Here is a 19,522-nt window from a genome sequence, read left to right as displayed (position 1 = left end):
GGACGAACGGTGTATATCATGACTTATTTAGTTTCAAATGGTTGCCACCGCTTCATTTACATGACAAAGTTGTTTGGCTTACAACTAGAGTTGTACTCTACCAAAACTACGGTTCGGTAGTTTTGGTACACTAAATGACATAGTAAATGGTAGGATTAGCGGTGTTATTGGTAGCATTAGTAAGGAAAGAAACATAAATGAAATGGGAGCCGACAGCTTCTCTTTTTTTTGTTGTTGTTTATTTTGCACGTAATTATAGTTGCACATCATTCACTCTAAGTTGTTCGTGTATTTTATATTTTTCTAGAATATAAATTACATTTTATAAGTAATAAAAATTAATTGCTCGCGTAAATTCTGCCCATTTATGTAACAAAGCTATTGCTTATGGTTCAAGTGTAGTTTAGATGAGTACATAAATAAATATATATACAATTATTGTTGTTATTTTGTATATAATGAATAAGACAAACATCTTCTATGTAAGTTCGACGAAGTGTTGAAGAAATGTTTGATATATTATTGTTTTACCTTTTTTTCATTTTACCTTTTTTTTTGAGTAAACTGCTTCTTTAGTGATATAAGATAAATATATATTGTCTTCCTTATTTTTAATGCGGTATTCTTCTGTTCCACGTTACAAATCAACAATTTTCGAATAAAACCTCAATTAAACATTGACAATTTCAATTGTGTTGTAAATACTGTTTACTTTTAAGCAACATGCAGGAGGATAACTATATAAGCAGAAATGTACTGTAAGTTCCCCGATCCTTCACTTGTCCTCACTTTTTAGTCGGTTCACCGCTTCCGATTTGTAGGGGAATCTAGTAAGACCCTGGTCACGTATGTAAAGAAAGCGACCGTTATCAGGTAACGCCAGATGGGTATGCAACTCACGCAGCTGCAGATAATGTGGGTACGACATCAACTGATCAAAGCTAGCAGTAAAGCTACCGTAGTCTACGATTAATTATGAGAGTTACGGTAGTTTTACAACTCTACTTACAGCACTTTAACTCTGGCAAATGATTTCAGAATGCTGTCATGGGTTGGCTGCAATTTCAGGAAGTGCATTCGGAGAAGACCATGCTACTATGGCCTTAATTAGCGTGAAAGATTTAGAAGATGTAATTTGTGAACAACATAAAAAATTGATTAAACAATAACAAAAAAATTCTGTGCAGACCACACAAACTGCGCAAGCGAAGCAGCAGGCGCTAGGTCACTTATTACTAATACGGTATCTACGTTATTTTACTACTCTATTTACAACCCTTTGACTCTGACAATAATTTCAGAATGCTGTCAAGGGTTGGCTGCAGTCTCAGGCGGCAGACTTTCGTACAAACGGAACTCGTCAAATCGTTAAATGATCTGATAAATGCTTAAATCTGAATTCTGACTATGTAGGAAAGTAATACTTTTAAGAGTTTTTGAATTAATTTGACGTAACTCTTAAAGAATTACGTTTGTTGCTTAATGTAATTTACTTTCCGCTATACTCGTACGTGATTGAGCAGCAGGTGGTACAGAAGCATCAAAAATACGCAAGGGGACATTTCCATAAATTTAATTTTTCGATCAGATTTTCTTTGCTTCTAAAACGTACACTTTCCCCAATTACTCTGCACACTATTCGTCAAATCGAATTAGTAAGTGAATGGATGAAGCTGATGACTATTTGCTGTCAAATAGCTTGGAATGTGCAAACGCCTTTGAGTTCTCTCATTCTATAAGGAGAGGAGAAGTTGTGGATTTCTCTATGGATATCGTGTTGTAGCTTGCTTTTCTCACAGTTTTTGTTGAGCTTGCCATTCAGTAACAGTTGATACGCAATCTGACTACGCGTAACTTTAGCCACTGCAATGCTTTCTTTGGGTCACCAATGAGACTTCAATTAGCGGCTTCTCTGACTGCAGCGGGTATTTCTCCAGAAGAGAAAAGTGCCGTTTCGTTCGGGTTGTTTTCCCACCTCATGGAAAAAAAGGGGAAGAAACGTTATAGATTAAATTATAGAATTAATTTTAGGACCTGAGTGGTCAAGAAAGAGAACGTAAGTCGACGGCATCCGTTTGAAAGTTGCCGCTCCAGAACTTGTCTTATGCGCTTTGGGAAAACTGAGGAGAAAACTATCTCTTAATGGCAAGACGTGAAATGGAACGCGCTGCTACTAAACGCGAGACCAATCCCCTCACTATCTCCAGCGATCCGGCAACCTGAAGAGAAGTGATGTTAGCTGCCGATGCATATGAAATATATTTCGGCGCGGTGTTCGTTCAACATGATACACGGTTTCACGTCCAGCGCGGCTTTCGAAATCCATGTATTTGTGGGGCCTGTTTATTGTATGTAGTGTTGTCTTGATATCTAACAGGCAAGAATATGGATGTGTGGAGTATGGAAAACGTTTCCTGGAATGCTTTACACACACATATATTCTTCGTCGCGGATAACGGATCTCCTTTCCCTTAAACTCTTCTCGCTCATTTCTGATAGCATAGCAATTTATATCACGATTCTCAGGTATGTAATGACTTTACATTTTATATCATATTGGATTTTAATAAATATTTTCAGTTATTAGCTTCATTTTAAACCTGATCAGTTTAAGATGAATCACAAGGACTGTGATAAGAAACTGCATTTCATGCCTGATGTTGCTTTTATTCTGAAGAATCTCAGAAGCCATTCAACAATAACTGATCACATTATTTTTCACAAAAAATTCGTTGAAGATAGTAACTTGCCATTTCATTGTCTCCACTGAGCGTGCTCTGAAGCTGTATGATTTTGACAAAAAGAGGAACTGAACATTACTTGGAACCTCGAGGGATTGTAATGAAGCCAGGGCATTACGATAAAGTGAAAGTTGGTCCTGTTTAAGTACTTTTAAATCAAAGAAGCAGTTAAGTACGTAGCAGTACAACATCTACTTTAATGTTGTGCTGAGTCAGCTGCATGTCTTATAGACATAATTTTCCGGTGGCTTAAGTTAGTGACATGGAGCAACAGAAAGTCTGCTATGTGTAATGATGTCGACATCAAACACGATGATGCTCTGCAGTTCTCCTTGAGTGTTATAACGCTGTTTGAAAATTTGAAAGTTGACAAAAGAGGTATCTAGACTACAGTAGTACTTCTGGCAGCAATCACAGCAATTAAAAGTCATACTTATGGTTTCCACTGTGTTTTATTGCGCAGACTTTCTCAAGATGCCTTTTGACCATGGTCCAAGCAAATAGTTCAGTTGCAGATTCCCTCAGTTTTAAGACAATTCTGCGACTTATTGCTGTGTCAAATTACTTCTGACCCAGTCGCAATACAATGCAGTATTCATGTTTCTTATTTCCGGAATGCAAAAATTCAGATTGTTTTTGAAGAACGAAGAGACCATAAATGCATCAACTTTCGGAAGTTTCCACTACCAGCCTTCACAAAATTCCTTTCCATTGTTGCTTAAAAGTTGTAAATGGGTAGTCCACCAGCAAATAACTAAACTGTTTGCAGAAAAAGTACGGAAAAATACTAGTAATTTCGGCTAACACTCTTACAACACACGTATAGCTTCGTCTTACTCCTAGCCTGTGACGTCACCAGAGATTCAGCCACTAACAAAGCGTTCTCGACCACGTGGCCAGATCTGATATTTAATGATTTTTAAATCACATAAAAATAACAAATATTTTGTGAGAATATTGCCTAATACTCTATGTGGTGTCACCGCCAGACACCACACTTGCTAGGTGGTAGCTTAAATCGGCCGCGGTCCATTTAGTACACGTCGGACCCGCGTGTCGCCACTGTGTGATCGCAGACCGAGCGCCACCACAAGGCAGGTCTCGAGATACGGACGAGCACTCGCCCCAGTTGTACGACGACTTTGCTAGCGACTACACTGACGAAGCCTTTCTCTCATTGGCGAGAGACAGTTAGAATAGCCTTCAGCTAAGTCCATGGCTACGACCTAGCAAGGCGCCATTAGCCTTACATAGTTTGATAGTTATCATATGAAATGTCTCAACAAGAAGAACGATGTATACAACAAGGATAGATAAAAGTTAAATATTCGAGGAGCTGCATACTTTTCTTATTAGCTTTCACTACTTATCCCGTTCCAGAATTCACGCCCGTCTGCGTTAGATAGCGTGCATTTCGGCCTCCTCTATCTACAAGGTGTTGGCACATTTGCCAACACTTCACTCTATTTGATTGTTATAATAATTCAGAATTACAGCAAACAGAATCAGTTGCTTAAGATAGGAAAACAGCAAAATTATAGTAGCAAACACTTCCATCTAGAGAGATGGGCTGAAACATGGAAAACCTAAACGATAATGGCTGCACAGGGATTGAATCTTGCTGTCTCATCATGAATACTCATTCGCTGATGAGCTTAGCGTCTGGTCTCTTCCTTGTCACGTTATGCACGTTATGCTAAATTAACAGATCAACAGTCGACGATGTAGGGATGAAGTGAAGTCAAACGTGTTGTCTTCTTTGTTTTGGAGACCCTTTTCTCTGCGGTCGCAGTTATACAAGCTATGTAGGTTAAGTACCGCCTTTTGCGGCTGCAATAAAAGTCTTATTAAGACCAAACATGTTTTGCAGAGAGTAAAATAAACCATCATATGTCAGTATTGCGTTCAGAATTACTGTCGTATGACATTAAAAACACGAGAAAGTAGGTAAGGTGATTAATGCATCCTGTTTCTGTCGGACATTAGTCGCCACTGTACAATTTCGAATACGATATGCAACGATAACGGGAGCAATAGGAAGGAAATGAGAGGTCGTTTTGTCAGAAAGGCTGAAGATGTCGCTACGCCTGTAACGAGAGTGATCTTGTCATCGTTGTACACCATTCAGAAACAGGTTACTTCACTACAGAGATACGTCGAAAAGCTGTTGTGGTCACCAAGTCGCCTCGTGCTTAATCAGGGGAAGTCCTGCTGCGATCCTTGCCAGATGTGGCGCTGTTGTAATGAAAAATCGGTCAGCCACCAATGCATTTTAAATGACTTTGGTAAACCATAGAAAATGTTGTGGGTTGGCAGGAGAGCCAACACCTTAATAGAGGAAGCCGAAAGGCACGCGTTTTAGCTCACGCGGGCTGGCGTGAGGCCTGGAACAGGACAAGGAAATTAGACTTCAGAAAAACGGACGTAGCTGGTGGAATACTTAACTTTAATCCATTAATGGTGAACGTCGATCTGACGGTACATGAATTATAAGATCGATAGCAACTGATAATGGCGCCTTGCTAGGTCGTAGCAAATGACGTAGCTGAAGGCTATGCTAACTATCGTCTCGGCTAATGAGGGCGTATTTTGTCAGTGAACCATCGTTAGCAAAGTCGGTTGTACAACTGGGGCGAGTGCTAGGAAGTCCCTCTAGACCTGCCGTGTGGCGGCGCTCGGTCTGCAATCACTGATAGTGCCGACACGCGGGTCCGACGTATACTAACGGACCGCGGCCGATTTAAAGGCTACCACCTAGCAAGTGTGGTGTCTGGCGGTGACACCACAGAAAATCTAACTGACTAATCAAGTGGTGATTTTAATACCATTCCTCCCGAATGTGAGTCGGGTGCCTTAACTGCTGGGCGACCTCACAAGGTACTTCGACCCCAGACATTCCATCGCTGGTGCTGTTTTCAAAAATGGTTCAAATGGCTCTGAGCACTACGGAACTTAACATCTTAGGTCATCAGTCCCCTAGAACTTAGAACTACTTAAACCTAACTAACCTAACGACATCACACAAATCCATGCCCGAGGCAGGATTCGAACCTGCGACCGTAGCAGCCCCGCGGTTCCGGACTGCAGCGCTAGAACCGCACGGCCACCGCGGCCGGCCTGCTGTTTTCCTGCTGATAAGTAAAAGTAGGGCTCCTTGCAATAGGCAAGTTTCCAATTTGGGGCTAATTAAGTCACTTGCTTGCCAATTTCGAAGCTTAATAGTAACTAAGTTTCATCTTATTTGGCTTCACCCTACTCCAAGCTGGTGACCGGCAAACCGTGTCCGGTGTAATTTACGCTTAGCGAAATTTGTGCTCAGAGAAGGTCGAGGTAAGATCCATTATTGCACCTATTCGAATTCAGCAACTTGCCTGGCAGGTAGAAGAGCTAAGGGTTCTTACGTGGTGTACTAGTGAAGAGGGCTGAAGGTGATAGAATAAAAAATGTAATATCAAAAAATTTTACAGCTGGAACGGAAGACAATTTATATAATTTTCCTATGGCGCAATAACAAATTTTCTCTTACAACTTGATCTTGGGAAGCTGTGATGGAAAAATTAAAACCTAATTACAAACACAGAGTTTAAAAACCATTTCTCTGCTACTAGACAAAGCATCTTTAAAACAAAAATAAAAAATATATGGTCTGCATCCATGGATTAGCATAGTTCGTATATATAAGATGCGTTGTCATACTACCTAAAAGGCTAGGTTTATAAACAAGTATAGGTAACATAAGCTGCATATAGCTTCTCTCCCCACTCCTAACGCTGCTTGCTCGCGTCCTCTAGTTATTGCAATATTATATACTAAGTAAAACACTCTTATAACCGTGGGTTCGGTGTGGGGCGGCGGTGGGATGGGTGGACTGCTGGGGGCTGTTGTTGGGTCGTGAACCACTGAGGGCTATTGCGGGACGAAACCTCTCCGTCGTTTCTAGGTCCCCGGTTTAATACAGAATACACAAAACACTCTTTAAAATGTCGGTGCATACATCGTAAAATAGGTTAATTTACGGACTAACAAGCGAAAAAATTGAAGGTGACAATGCATGACATGGATTTTCAACTTAATGCACAGTACAGAGATCAGCCGCGCGGGATTAGCCGAGCAGTCTTGGGCGCTGCAGTCGTGGACTCTGTGGCTGGTCCCGGCGGAGGTTCGAGTCCTCCCTCGGGCATGTGTGTGTGTGTGTGTGTGTGTGTGTGTGTGTGTGTGTGTCCTTAGGATAATTAGGTTAAGTAGTGTGTAAGCTTAGGGACTGATGACCTTAGCAGTTCAGTCCCATAAGATTAAAAAAAAAAAAAAATACAGAGATTAACGACGAAAACAGCTATGTACTTTATTTCATTGCACAAGCATATCATATAAACTGAATAGACCAAGAAAACAATTTTTTTTCTCTCTGTCTTTAAGTACAATACAGTATGGTTTATATTTTAGCCTCTTCAAAGTATCCATCTTTGTCCCCAGAAGAGCTGCCCATCACTTGGCGTTCTGGAGAAACGATTTTATAGTGTTTTTGCAGACATTGCAGGCCAATACGTCTGTAAATTATTCCGTGGATCTTCAGCATTGTATGACCTTAGTTTTCTGATCTCCATGCGTGGCGCATCCCATAACAGTTGACCGGAATTTATATGAGGACACTGACTTGGGCAAATCATAATCTTCAGTTGCCTACGTTTTTGTTTTCGACGGCCATACCGGCTGCATACTTTAGAATCGTGTTAGAGGTCATTGTCCTGCTGCAGAGCAAACCCAAGACCAATAAGTTTCCTGCCAGATGGAACTGCATTGTTGATCAGTGTCTTGTGATGTCCTTCCTTCCTTTAGTGTTCCATTAATCCTCACTAGATCACCGACTTTATCAACCGCAAAACATTCCCACACCATGACCGACCATCCATCACGCTTCACAGTTGGCGTCAAACACTGACTCTTCATACGTTCTCCACAAAGCCCACGAACAAACATTAGACAATGCTTCCAGATACTTTCAAACTTATAATCGTATATGGATAACACCTTTGACCATTGCTGTACGCTTCAGTTTGTATGTTGCTGTCCCATGCAAAATTTTCGCCTTATTTTGTTCGCGTGGTAAAGGTTGACAGGAGTCTACTGGGGCACATTTGTATGTGGCACCCGAATATGATTTTATAAACGATGTATGTCTTTGATAGGCTTTATATCGCTGACTGTGGAAGACCGCAGACCCAGAGATACTGCTAGTGTTGGAGTAAGAGAGCGCTTGGAGCACAGTTGTAGGTAGCTGTCGGTGAGCGAAAGACGATGGAATAGGCAGTTTTTGTGGTGTGCTGTGTGAAGCCACCAAGTGTTAGATTAATTTAGGTACGTCGATACTGTTGAACTTGGAAGCAGAAGTCTTCATGCAAGCAAGGTAAAGATTTTAAATAATTATGATACCTGCTTTCGCCAGCTCGTCAGTGTAGATGAGTTGATTGATAATTTGTAATTGTTGAGTGACCTGATAATGTGCATAAACCGTTTTGATAAAAAGGCTAGAAAGATATTTCACTTTGTAATGTTTCTAAGATTTGGTAACAGAGCTATATTTAATTTGATGATTTGCTTTTATATTGGATTAATGAAGTTAGATAATACTTGCTGTGCTCATTGTTTATGAATCAGTTGTGGGTAATGTAACTTCAATTGTCAGATGTTTTTAAAAGACAAACTTAACTTGTAATACAATTTTGCTAAAAAAAATCAATGTTACTAATTCACCGCAATCAGTACCCCTCCCTGTCAAGCTCATATATTTTTTAAAGAAGTTGGATTTTCTTAAATGTTCTCGTTTATCATCCAAAAGAATTTCATGTGCATTCCAGAGTATTATGGTCAGCATTGCACACTGCTGACCCGGTAGCTAGCATATTTATATTTTTGTGAGAGACCAGAATATATCGCGTTACACCGTTGCTGCTCTAGAGGTTCAAATGGCTCTGAGCACTATGGGACTTAACATCTGAGGTCATCAGTACCCTAGAACTTAGAACTACTTAAACCTAACTAACCTAAGGACATCACACACATCCATGCCCGAGGCAGGATTCGAACCTGCGGCCGTAGCGGTCGCGCGGTTCCAGACTGAAGCGCCTAGAACCGCTCGTCCACACCGGCCGGCGCTCTAGAGGTAAGACAATTTAATTTATTCGTTATGTGCACAGGGACCAAAGTTACCAGTTTTGAACAGTGTCAGATGTTTCAGTGCCTAAGGGGCTGAATGTATTTTGCAGTGACTCTATTCCTTTATTGTTATTGGGAGTTGCATTGCCCAATCAATTCGTGTAAAGTTTTGCTAGCAATAACACAGAGTAAGCGCGCCACTAGCACTTACAACACGCAGAACGACAATTCGAGTTCAGTACTCATTCCACAGATCAGACATTCATTCAAAGTAATCGTGAAGTTTATTATTTCATTTTTTTTAAAGAACGCTACAAAGTTTCTGGCCGCTATGCACCCCTTGTCCACGCAAAAGGTGTTGCACTGTTGAGACAAGAGGTTGGAGCTGCTCGCATACTGTTTATTTTCTCGCGAATTTCAGGTGCAGTCCGCGTGCTCTGACGTTTCTCTTTACGCATATGAACTGTTGCAGAGTTCAGTACATTTTTCAATTCCAATCTCCTGCTTCCGTCTCATTAGGAGGTAATACGGTACGAATCTGATAGGTATACAGACACATTTCCAGACACACACAGTGTATTGCAAACTATTGCGAACTGATTACTACAGAGACAGCCGAAGGGCTGAGGCCTATTCGAACGGAACCGTCTTAGGTAAAAGCACGTCATTATTGTTGTGGATACTCGTCAGCGACCCTCTAAGCGAACAACCCGTCAAATACACAACAGAGGAGTAAGGTCTTTACGTGTTTATACTTGTTTTACTATTACAATGGGGATCTGATAGACCATTCAAAAGGAAATTTCTGTTTTAATCACAAATTGATTGTCTTGTCAAGTGATCGAAAGCTTTTGACTGGTAGTGTATGCATAATACAAGAAGGAAAAGCAGGATAAATGTTTAATGAATTAGAATATGTGCAGTATGCTTGTGTAAGAGAGCATATCGTAGAGCTGGACGTCGACCTCGGCGGCGATGTACCTGCGGCAGCAGGACATTGGTGCTGCTGGTCACGAGTATGGCGACACTACAGCACAGTGCGGGCTTACGGAGGGTTTCCGGTGGACGACGACTCTCAGAGTTCAGGTAGGCCGTGACTTAAGGTAGTTTTTGGTGATACTAGACGTAGATTTCACATATTTTTATATGTGAGCTGGGAGCAATCCCTGCAAAACGTTTGCCACAGAGCACTGAGGCGGCCACACAACACGAACTCGGGATTTCTCTGTCAGTAACCAGCAGGCTACCCTCTAAACTACGTAACACAACTTTCTGCTGCTGTCCCCACAGCACTTGTAGCATCGCATCTGAAACGGGAATTTTAGATGACAACATCGGCTACGGCTGATCGACCACGAAAAATGTATTGCATATCAACCCAACGACCACGTATCGACACGAAGTTAAACACTAATCTTATTTATTGTCATCAGATAGCCTTTAACTTCATCTGCTCCTACCGTAAATTGGAAAATTTTCAGATCTATTTTCCATTCCATGTGAAAATTACCGATCTATCAGTTTAATAAGCCACGGCTGTAAAATACTAACACGAACTCTTTACAGACAAATGGAAAAACTGGTAGAAGCCGACCTCGGGGAAGATCAGTTTGGATTCCGTAGAAATGTTGGAGTACAAGAGACAATACTGACCCTACGAAATATCTTAGAAAATAGATTGAGGAAAGGCAAAACTACGTTTCTAGCATTTGTAGACTTGGAGAAAGCTTTTGACAATGTTGACTGGAATACTCTCTTTCAAATTCTGAAGGTGGCAGGGGTAAAATACAGAGAGCGAAAGGCTATTTACAATTTGTACAGAAAGCAGATGGCAGTTAGAAGAGTCGAGGGACATGAAAGGGAAGCAGTGGTTGGGAAGGGAGTGAGACAGGGTTGTAGCCTCTCCCCGATGCTATTCAGTCTGTGTATTGATCAAGCAGTAAAGGAAACGAAAGAAATGTTCGGAGTAGGTATTAAAATCTATGGAGAAGAAATAAAATCTTTGAGGTTCGCCGATGACATTGTAATTCTGTCAGAGACAGCAAAGGACTTGGAAGAGCAGTTGAACGGTAAGGACAGTGTCTTGAAAGTAGGGTATAAGATGAACATCAACAAAAGCAAAACGAGGATTCCAGGCGCTGCAGTCTGGAACCGCGCTACCGCTACGGTCGCAGGTTCGAATCCTGTCTCGGGCATGGGTGTGTGTGATGTCCTTAGGTTAGTTAGGTTTAAGCAGTTCTAAGTTCTAGGGGACCGATGACCTCAGAAGTTAAGTCCCATAGTGCTCAGAGCCATTTGAACCATTTTTTTATTCAGAAGTCACATTTTTTTATTAATTAGAGTTTCCGAATCATGTACTTCAACACCGGCGCGAAAAGGGAACTTCTCCGTTTTCTTTTAATGTGTCGACATTCGTGAGAGCTGCAGCTCTAGTGCTGTTATTTTGATAAAACAGCTTTGCAAGTCAGGCCCTGCTCACCTTTCCCAGGTCCATGTTGATTGTCTGCAACGGTAATGCACACTGATGCCTGTATTTCAGTGCTACGTCGCCAAACCAGTGCCGGCGCCTAACGGCAAACCAGTGACACTGATTCTACTAACAACGCAAATAATACAGCTCATAGTCTGAATATCGTTCCTATAAAGTTGAGTGCCCATAAGGTAACTATTTTCGGTCTACACTGGCTCTAGTAAAGAAAGTTTAATTATAACCACCCTGTAGCAAGCAATCTCGTTCTAACGTAATTTGACAAATGGTTTACTGCGCCCTTTTTTTTTATTCGCGGGTGAGTATTATTCAGTGATGAAGGAAAGATGAAGTTAAGTCCCATAGCCGAACGCGGACGCTACACTGTGAAACAGCAGCCGATGTTAACAGGCAGGTGTATATGGGCGTATCTCTGAGCCCATCTCATTAGGCGGACCGGCAAAGAGCGCACCTGCTAGATTGTTGACAGGTTCTGGGCCACGCCCTCCACTTGTTTACAGGCCCATCTGACTCATGGCGAGGATACGCTCTCATACAGGCTACACTAATCAATAAAGAATGCGAATTACATTAACAATCAAGAAGGAATTAAACTGATAGGCATGCCGTCAGGGTCTTTCTTGGAATAATCGCCTTCGAATTCTATGCACTTGGCTCGCGATATCTTCCAGAAGAGAGTCTGTAACAAATCTTTTGAACTCTAACCCCCCCCCACAAAGAAAAAAAAAAAAAACAAGACTAAACCTGGGCTGCGTCAAGAGACACGCTGATAGTCATTTTTTACGAAAGCTTCAATAGTCAACCTTTCGCGAACGTGGTGTAACATCGTAGGCTAGCCTCTAAGGGGAAAGGTGCGAGGGAGTCCAGTAAGAATTTAACCATCTGTCCAGTCGACGTCATTAGAGAGAATTTTCAGTTGAACAGGGATGCGCTGGAAAAGTCCTACGGTCTTCTTGAACGAGCCACATCGACATTTACTACAGCGGTTACGACGAACCAATTAAATCTCTATTCAAATGACCGGAAAATTAGTCCCACTCTACATCTACACACACGCTACGCAATCACTTGTACGGTGCATCTAGGAGTATTTGCCAGTCCAACGCTAGATTACATTGTCGCCAGTGCAAAATCCGAAAACGCTAAGTATTCTGTATAGAACAATGTTGAGAGCATTATATGCCTTATAATGCTACCCTGTAGAGATCCCGTTGCAACTTTCACCTTTTTGGAGCATTTGCTATGCAGTATAAATTCTTCTAACCAGCCACGTACTTCGGAATGTACTCCGCATGGTGGTATATTCATTATCAGCGAAAAACGGAAAGTGTGTTTCACCTGAAATGTTTTCCATTGAAACATTCTGTTTTATGAAGCAACTTTTTTCTTCTAGGAAAGTCATAATTTTTCAGTTTAGGATATGCCCTAGCATCTTGCATCAAAGGGGCATAAGGCATATGGGTCTGTAACAATGTAATAATTCCAATTCCCAAGAAAGCAGGTGCTGACAGATGTGAATATTACCGAAGCAATGTTTGAGAAGGGGTGAGATAGGATTATAGTCTATTCCCGATGTTATTCAATCATCTACATTGAACAAGCAGTAACGGAAATCAAAGAAATATTTGGAAAATGAATTAAAATTCAGCAGGAGAAACATAACGCTGAGATTTGCCGATGACATTGTAATTCCGTCAGAGACAGCAAAGGACGTAGAAGAGCATATAAACTGAATGGACAGTGTCATGAAAGGAGGATATAAGATGAGCATCAACAAAAACAAAAGAAGAGTAATAGAATGTAGTCGAATTAAAACAGGAAATGCAGAAGGAATTAGATTATAAAATGAGACGCTGGGCAGTAAAATAAGTGTCAATGATCGATGTACAGAGGATATAAAATGGAAACTGGAGGAGGCAAGAAGAGAATTTTTGAAGAAAAAAATTTTAGCATCGAATATAGATTTAAGTGTTCGGACGTCTTTTCTCAAGTTATTTGCCTGGAGCGCAGCCATGTGTGGAAGAGAGACATGTACAATAAGAAGTTTAGACAAGAAGAAAATAGAAGCTTTTGAAACGTAGTCTTACAGAACAATGCTGAAGATTAGATGGGTAAATCACGAAACAAAGGAGGATGCAGTGAATGTAACTGAGGAGAAAAGAAATCTGTGGCATAACTTGACTAAAAAAAATCGGTTGATCATTCTGAGACAGCATGGAATCACCAATTTAGTATTGGAGGGAAGTGTGGGGTGTAAAAATTGTATAAGACAGTCAAGAGATGATTACAGTAAGCAGATTCAGAAGGATGTAAGTTGCAGTAGTTATTAGGAGATGGAGAAGCTTGCAAAGTACAGAGTAGCATCGATAACTGCACCGAACCAGTCTTACGACTGAAGATCACAACAATATTTCTCCCGTGCATAAATTTTGCTTATTAGTCACTGTATCCCGATGGTTTTTATCTTGTAACCTGAAATCGTTAACCACACACAAGCTGCCTTTGCTTGTGATGAAAAAGCAGTACTTCTGCGTATATTTAAAGTAATTAAATTCAATAATACGGTCGCTAGGATACCAGTGACTGATAGATTAGTATCCGGAATCAGTGAGCTATGGCTGAGAGTGAAATCCGAACTGAAGAAAAATATTTTTTGAGAAATAAGTATGTAAAGGTACCAGTTTGATGGCTTAAAAGAGCAACAAGTTTCTCTCCACAAAACTTCACAATGGACATTTAAGTTCAAATGAGTTGCACCGCCGGCGTAATCCGACGCGAACCAACCATTTCTATTTATATTCAGACGTCAAGGAAGCGAGCATGCGTTCTGTTTTGACAGGAATCATACAACAGTTGAATTCCTTCCTGCAACTGTGAAATAATCTGATACCACGACGGGCACAATAAACAAAAAACAAAACAAAAAATACAATTTCCAGAAATCGCATAGCTAAAGGCAGTTGCCGCCACCTACGCGCATTGTGATTTGGCTACACAATTTTAATTAGATCATCATTTTAATTAGATCATCTATTGTGAAAATAAGCTCTTCTGATTTTAAATTTTTTTTGCGTTTCTATCGTTACAAAAAAATTTCTTTTATTATTTCGTAATATTTCATTATAAAAAGGTCAGTTACAGACTATCCCTATTCTACATCTGGCCAAAGAGCGAGGCGAGATTTTAGGGTCTACCCCCTTGTATATGATTGTTAAAAATACAATTTCATATCATGTTACCATAGATAAAGACACTATTGATTCTGATTTCTCAGATGCTGCAAAATCGATCTGACGATGAATATATTGTCTCTGTTTAGCGTAAATGTACACTGTACTTCAGCCGCAATTGTTTCCATTTATTGTTTACCTATTTATTCACTCATTCTGAGTTCACGAAGGCATTCAGCACATAATGTATCAACTAAAATATTCTGATATCTCTGTACTAGGTTACAGTATTCTTTACATATGGTCATACGAATAATACTGTATAATATTACAAATATTCTCGAGCTGCACTATTGCTACGTCGGAGAGTCGTGTATATCCTGATAACCGTCATAGCCATGCACTTCACACAGAAGTAAACGGTCCGTTGACTGGATTTCCTCGCACCCACAGTCACTACTGTCCGAGTGGCACCATTTGTTAATCAGTTGCTTACACCTGGCAACACTCGTGCTGACACAGTTCAATTCCACAATTTCCTCGAGAGATTAAACCCTTCCATATTCTTCTTGGGGCCGTCCACGAAGTTTCGGTTGTTATGTCTACCTACATTCCACATCTCTTTCCAAGCTGTCTTCAAGTTGAAGCCTTACAGTTGTTTCGCCAATTTTTGATAAAGGTGGCTTAGATATAAGTCTGTTTAGAGGTGTTAGTTCTTGGTGTTGTCTAGGATTTTTCTGTGTGATTTTAGGGCTGACTGTGATCGGCTAATTTCAGGAGGCTGTATGTTTGGTAGGACTGGGAGGTAGGCGCATGGCATGACCCTGAGTGTTCTAGAGATTATCCGCATTGTCTCCTTCAGCTGGACGTCCACTTTAGCTACGTGTGCATTTCTCATCCATAAAGTTCTATCACTAGTTGTCCGCGGCGGTGTTCAGTAGCAGTTGTGTTTAAATAAAATGAAACACGATCTTTAATTTCCCCCTTCTTAACTACTACCTAGCGTACAGAATTGTACAGGATGGAGCAAATAAAACTGGACCAGACGAGTGGATACCATGCGTTTCAGATTAAGGGAGGAGGGAAAGACCTACTGTTACTTCCAACAGGATGGAGCACCTGCCCATACAGCCGGACAAACCTTGGAGCACTTTTACACAGTCTTCACGCCTGACAGAGTTGTTATCAGAAGGTCAGTCTGGTCGCGATCACAGGTAGCCAGCCACCCAGGTCACCTGATGTGTCAGTGTCCCTCAAGTCTAAGATTTGTCGCAACAACTCGCATAATCTTCAGCAACTGCAACAGAGCATCTCTGATGAGCATCTCTGATGAGACTGCAGCAAGTCCAGCAGTTCAGCTTCGATGCGCCTTCAGCGACTTGCTGACCAGGGCCCAAAAGGGCCAAGGGGTCAATGGGGGTTACAGTCCGCATCTGCTATACGCATGTTAGTACTGTATTTCCTTTCCTGCGCTGTGTTTCTTTGTATCCTGACACTCTGTTCTCCGGGCCGCTTTTATACGCCGCGCCCTGTAAAATACTTTTTCATTACAGTTTTTCGTGATTGGTGAAAATATCTGCTCATACGTAGTTATCGAATTAAAATACGCGCAGACTGGGTTCGAATTTTCCCAAGCTTCCTCGAAGAAATATCATAAAAAGTGTTACCTTACATTGTTTATTATTGCACTTACTTGATGTTCACGACTGATATTGTTATAAGTACAGATGTTTGGTCCGCGACAAATATGACGATTCGGGAGGAAGAGCAAGAAATTTTGCAGTTATACGGCGAGAAAGTTTTAAGTAACTCAAGTACAATTTTTGCGCACGATGTGCAACTGCAGAAGAGCTCTAGCAGAGCGGTGGATCAAAGACACGGCAAATGACGAGCTGCTTGTTTCCGTTGGCAGACGACCAGAGGCCGAAACTTGTATCAGAAAGACTGCCGTGCATTTTGTGCGACGCTAGAAAACGCATGGGAAGAAGGGGTTCCACCACAGTATTACGTAAATTGTATACCTTCGTGGTAACGGAATAGTCAACTTCATTGTCCGTTTTGTCGAACCAATACTATGCATGATTTGCATGGTTTCCGCAGCTTGGAACTCCTGCAGCGGTGGGCGTTTTGTTTTTCCCAGATCCATTAGTATCTTGCCTCTTGTAGTCAACGTGATGCTCCACTTTGATTCTTAGTGGCTTCTTGTAATAATTTTTGCGGCGTTTCAATATCAATTCTTGCACTATATATTTTTTATGCTTGTCTTTGAATGATAAAAACTATAGGATTTACAAGATGTGAAAGACTTTAATTGTAAGTGGTTACATTTCATCTTCATTGATTTCCAAACAGCAATAATGATGGCCGGCCGCGGTGGTCTAGCGGTTCTAGGCGCTCAGTCCGGAACCGCGCGACTGCTACGGTCGCAGGTTCGAATGCTGCCTCGGGCATGGATGTGTGTGATGTCCTTAGGTTAGTTAGGTTTAAGTAGTTATAAGTTCTAGGGGACTGATGACCACAGATGTTAAGTCCCATAGTGCTCAGAGCCATTTGAACCATTTGAGCAATAATGATGTTTTCTGATCGATGACCTCCGCGTCTCTGTTTCGGGTTGTAAGCAGACCACACTATTAAGTGCACTCTTCTGACATTTAACAGAATATTTCCAGAAACGTCAAGTTTATGTATTGAACGGCGATTCATTCTTGTGCGTTTTTCCTCGAGAGGCAGATGGTGCATCAGAGAAGAAGAGACGTATTTCGTTTGTTCTTATCAACATTTTACCTTGACCACATTGATAGAAATAGAGTACAGAGCTGTAAGTGACAACTAGAGAAAGCAAATCCTTAAATGATACCACAAAGCGAGTTTCTTCCCTCTCGAAATTCTCACATAAAAGCGTAGTAATCAAAAATACGAAATACAGGGTGACAGCTATTGAACTACATGAAATGAAATCGTCATAACTTCTGCACGGTTTCCTTAGGACGTTCCAACTGCACGGTTGGCCACATAGCCTAATAGGAATTAAATGAAATTAGAATTATATTAATACCTTCAGCTGCTAACGGGCGTTGATATATATCAACGGGGACAGGTGAAAAAGTGTGCTCCGACCGGGACTGGAACCCGGGATCTCCTGCTTACATGGCAGACACTCTATCCATCTGAGCCACCGAGGACATAGACAAATAGCGCGACTGCAGGGGCTATCTCGCACACGCCTCCCGAGAGACCCACATTCTCACCTTGTATGTCTACACACTAAATTCGTAGTGTCCCACCCCAACATACTCATTACTCGTGGAAGACACCATAGACACCACAGAAACCATATCCCTATAAGTATATAGTTTTGGCAACGCCGGCCGTGGCCTTCTTCTTCTATGGGGATGCACACATATTCCCCGAACTCTTACGGGACTTGGTAAGAATGTCTTCCACGAGTAATGAGTGTGTTCGGGTGGGACACTACGAATTTAGTGTGTGGACATACAAGGTGAGAATGTGGGTCTCTCGGGAGGCGTGCACAAGATAGCCCCTTCAGTCGCGCTATCCTCTGTGCCCTCGGTGGCTCAGATGGATAGAGTGTCTGCCATGTAAGCAGGAGATCCCGGGTTCGAGTCCCGGTCGGGGCACACATTTTCACCTGTCCCCGTCGATATATATCAAAGCCCGTTAGCAGCTGCAGGTATTAATACAATTCTAATTTCATTCTAGACGGCTGCAGGTCATCAGTAGTGTCTGTTCTTTCGGAAATGTCCGAAAGAACAGGCACCATATCCCTGTAAGTAATAGGAATTAGTCTGCGCATGCGGACGAGCCTTGTTGTCGGCCATATGCACGTGAAAATGTCACGGTACGCCAAAACTGGCGCATTTGGAGGACTGAGAATCGACATTTAGCGATCAGGAAATCTCTTCACCCTCATCGGGTGACTGTGTGGTGTGCAGTGTCCAGTCACGGAATAACCGTTGCGATATTCCTTGACGGCACGTTTACTACCTACGGGTGGCGGTGGTGGTGGTGGTTAGTGTTTAACGTCCCGTCGACAACGAGGTCATTAGAGAGGGAGCGCAAGCTCGGGTTAGGGACGGATTGGGAAGGAAAGCGGCCGTGCCCTTTCAAAGGAACCATCCCGGCATTTGCCTGAAACAATTTAGGGAAATCACGGAAAACCTAAATCAGGATGGCCGGAGGCGGGATTGAACCGTCGTCCTCCCGAATGCGAGTCCAGTGTGCTAACCACTGCGCCACCTCGCTCGGTACTACCTACGGGTACGTGAAGGTTTTGGAAGATGATTATCCAAAGTAACCCGCATTTCAATAAGATATGGGTCATGCAAGACGCAGATCGACCCCACCGAAGCAGGAGAGTGTTTGGTGTCCTGGAGGAGCACTTTGGAGACCGCATTCTTGTTCTGGGGTACCCATTAGCCACTGACATAGGCCTCGATCGGCCGCCATAATTTTTGTGGTGCTATTTTAAAGACAAGATGTACAGAAATAACCCAAAAACTTTTGCTGACCTGAAAATAGCCATTCAGGAGATCATCGACAGCATCGGTGTTCCGACACTTCGGCGAGTCACGCAGAATTTCGCTGTTCGTCTGCGTCACATCATCGCCAATGATGCCAGACATATCGAACATATCATAACCTAAATCCGAATGTCTCTAGTGACGGCTACATGTTGAGTAAATTTGTGGACGCCGTTCTGTTTCATGTAGTTCAATAATTGTCACCGTGTACATATTATCTGCATATGTTTTCTTTAAATCCTGGTTTCCTATTGCTCCATCAGAGGCAAATATCCCATCAGCATTATCAACTCTCAGTCTTCACAATAAAATTGTTCTGTAGTTAACTTGCCACAACAGCGAAACATTATTTTTAATTGTATATTACTGTGGAAGTCTATCTTTATTTGCATTTAGTCGGAATATAATGCTTCATACTTCTGACAAAAT

The 19,522-nt window shown here is 41.8% G+C and overlaps 1 non-coding gene across 1 annotated transcript; it reads left to right on the top strand.

The window, feature by feature from the left end:
- The first annotated feature begins 18,115 nt into the window (after nucleotides 1-18,115).
- On the top strand, nucleotides 18,116-18,190 carry Trnat-ugu (transfer RNA threonine (anticodon UGU)). The gene has a single exon. It is a non-coding gene; the product is annotated as a tRNA-Thr (tRNA).
- The last annotated feature ends 1,332 nt before the right edge of the window (nucleotides 18,191-19,522 follow it).

The sequence above is a fragment of the Schistocerca serialis genome, chromosome 1 (assembly GCF_023864345.2).
Source record: "Schistocerca serialis cubense isolate TAMUIC-IGC-003099 chromosome 1, iqSchSeri2.2, whole genome shotgun sequence".
NCBI lineage: Eukaryota > Metazoa > Arthropoda > Insecta > Orthoptera > Acrididae > Schistocerca > Schistocerca serialis.
Note: the sequence above shows the minus strand (reverse complement) of the source record. Positions and strands in the feature narration are given on the sequence as shown.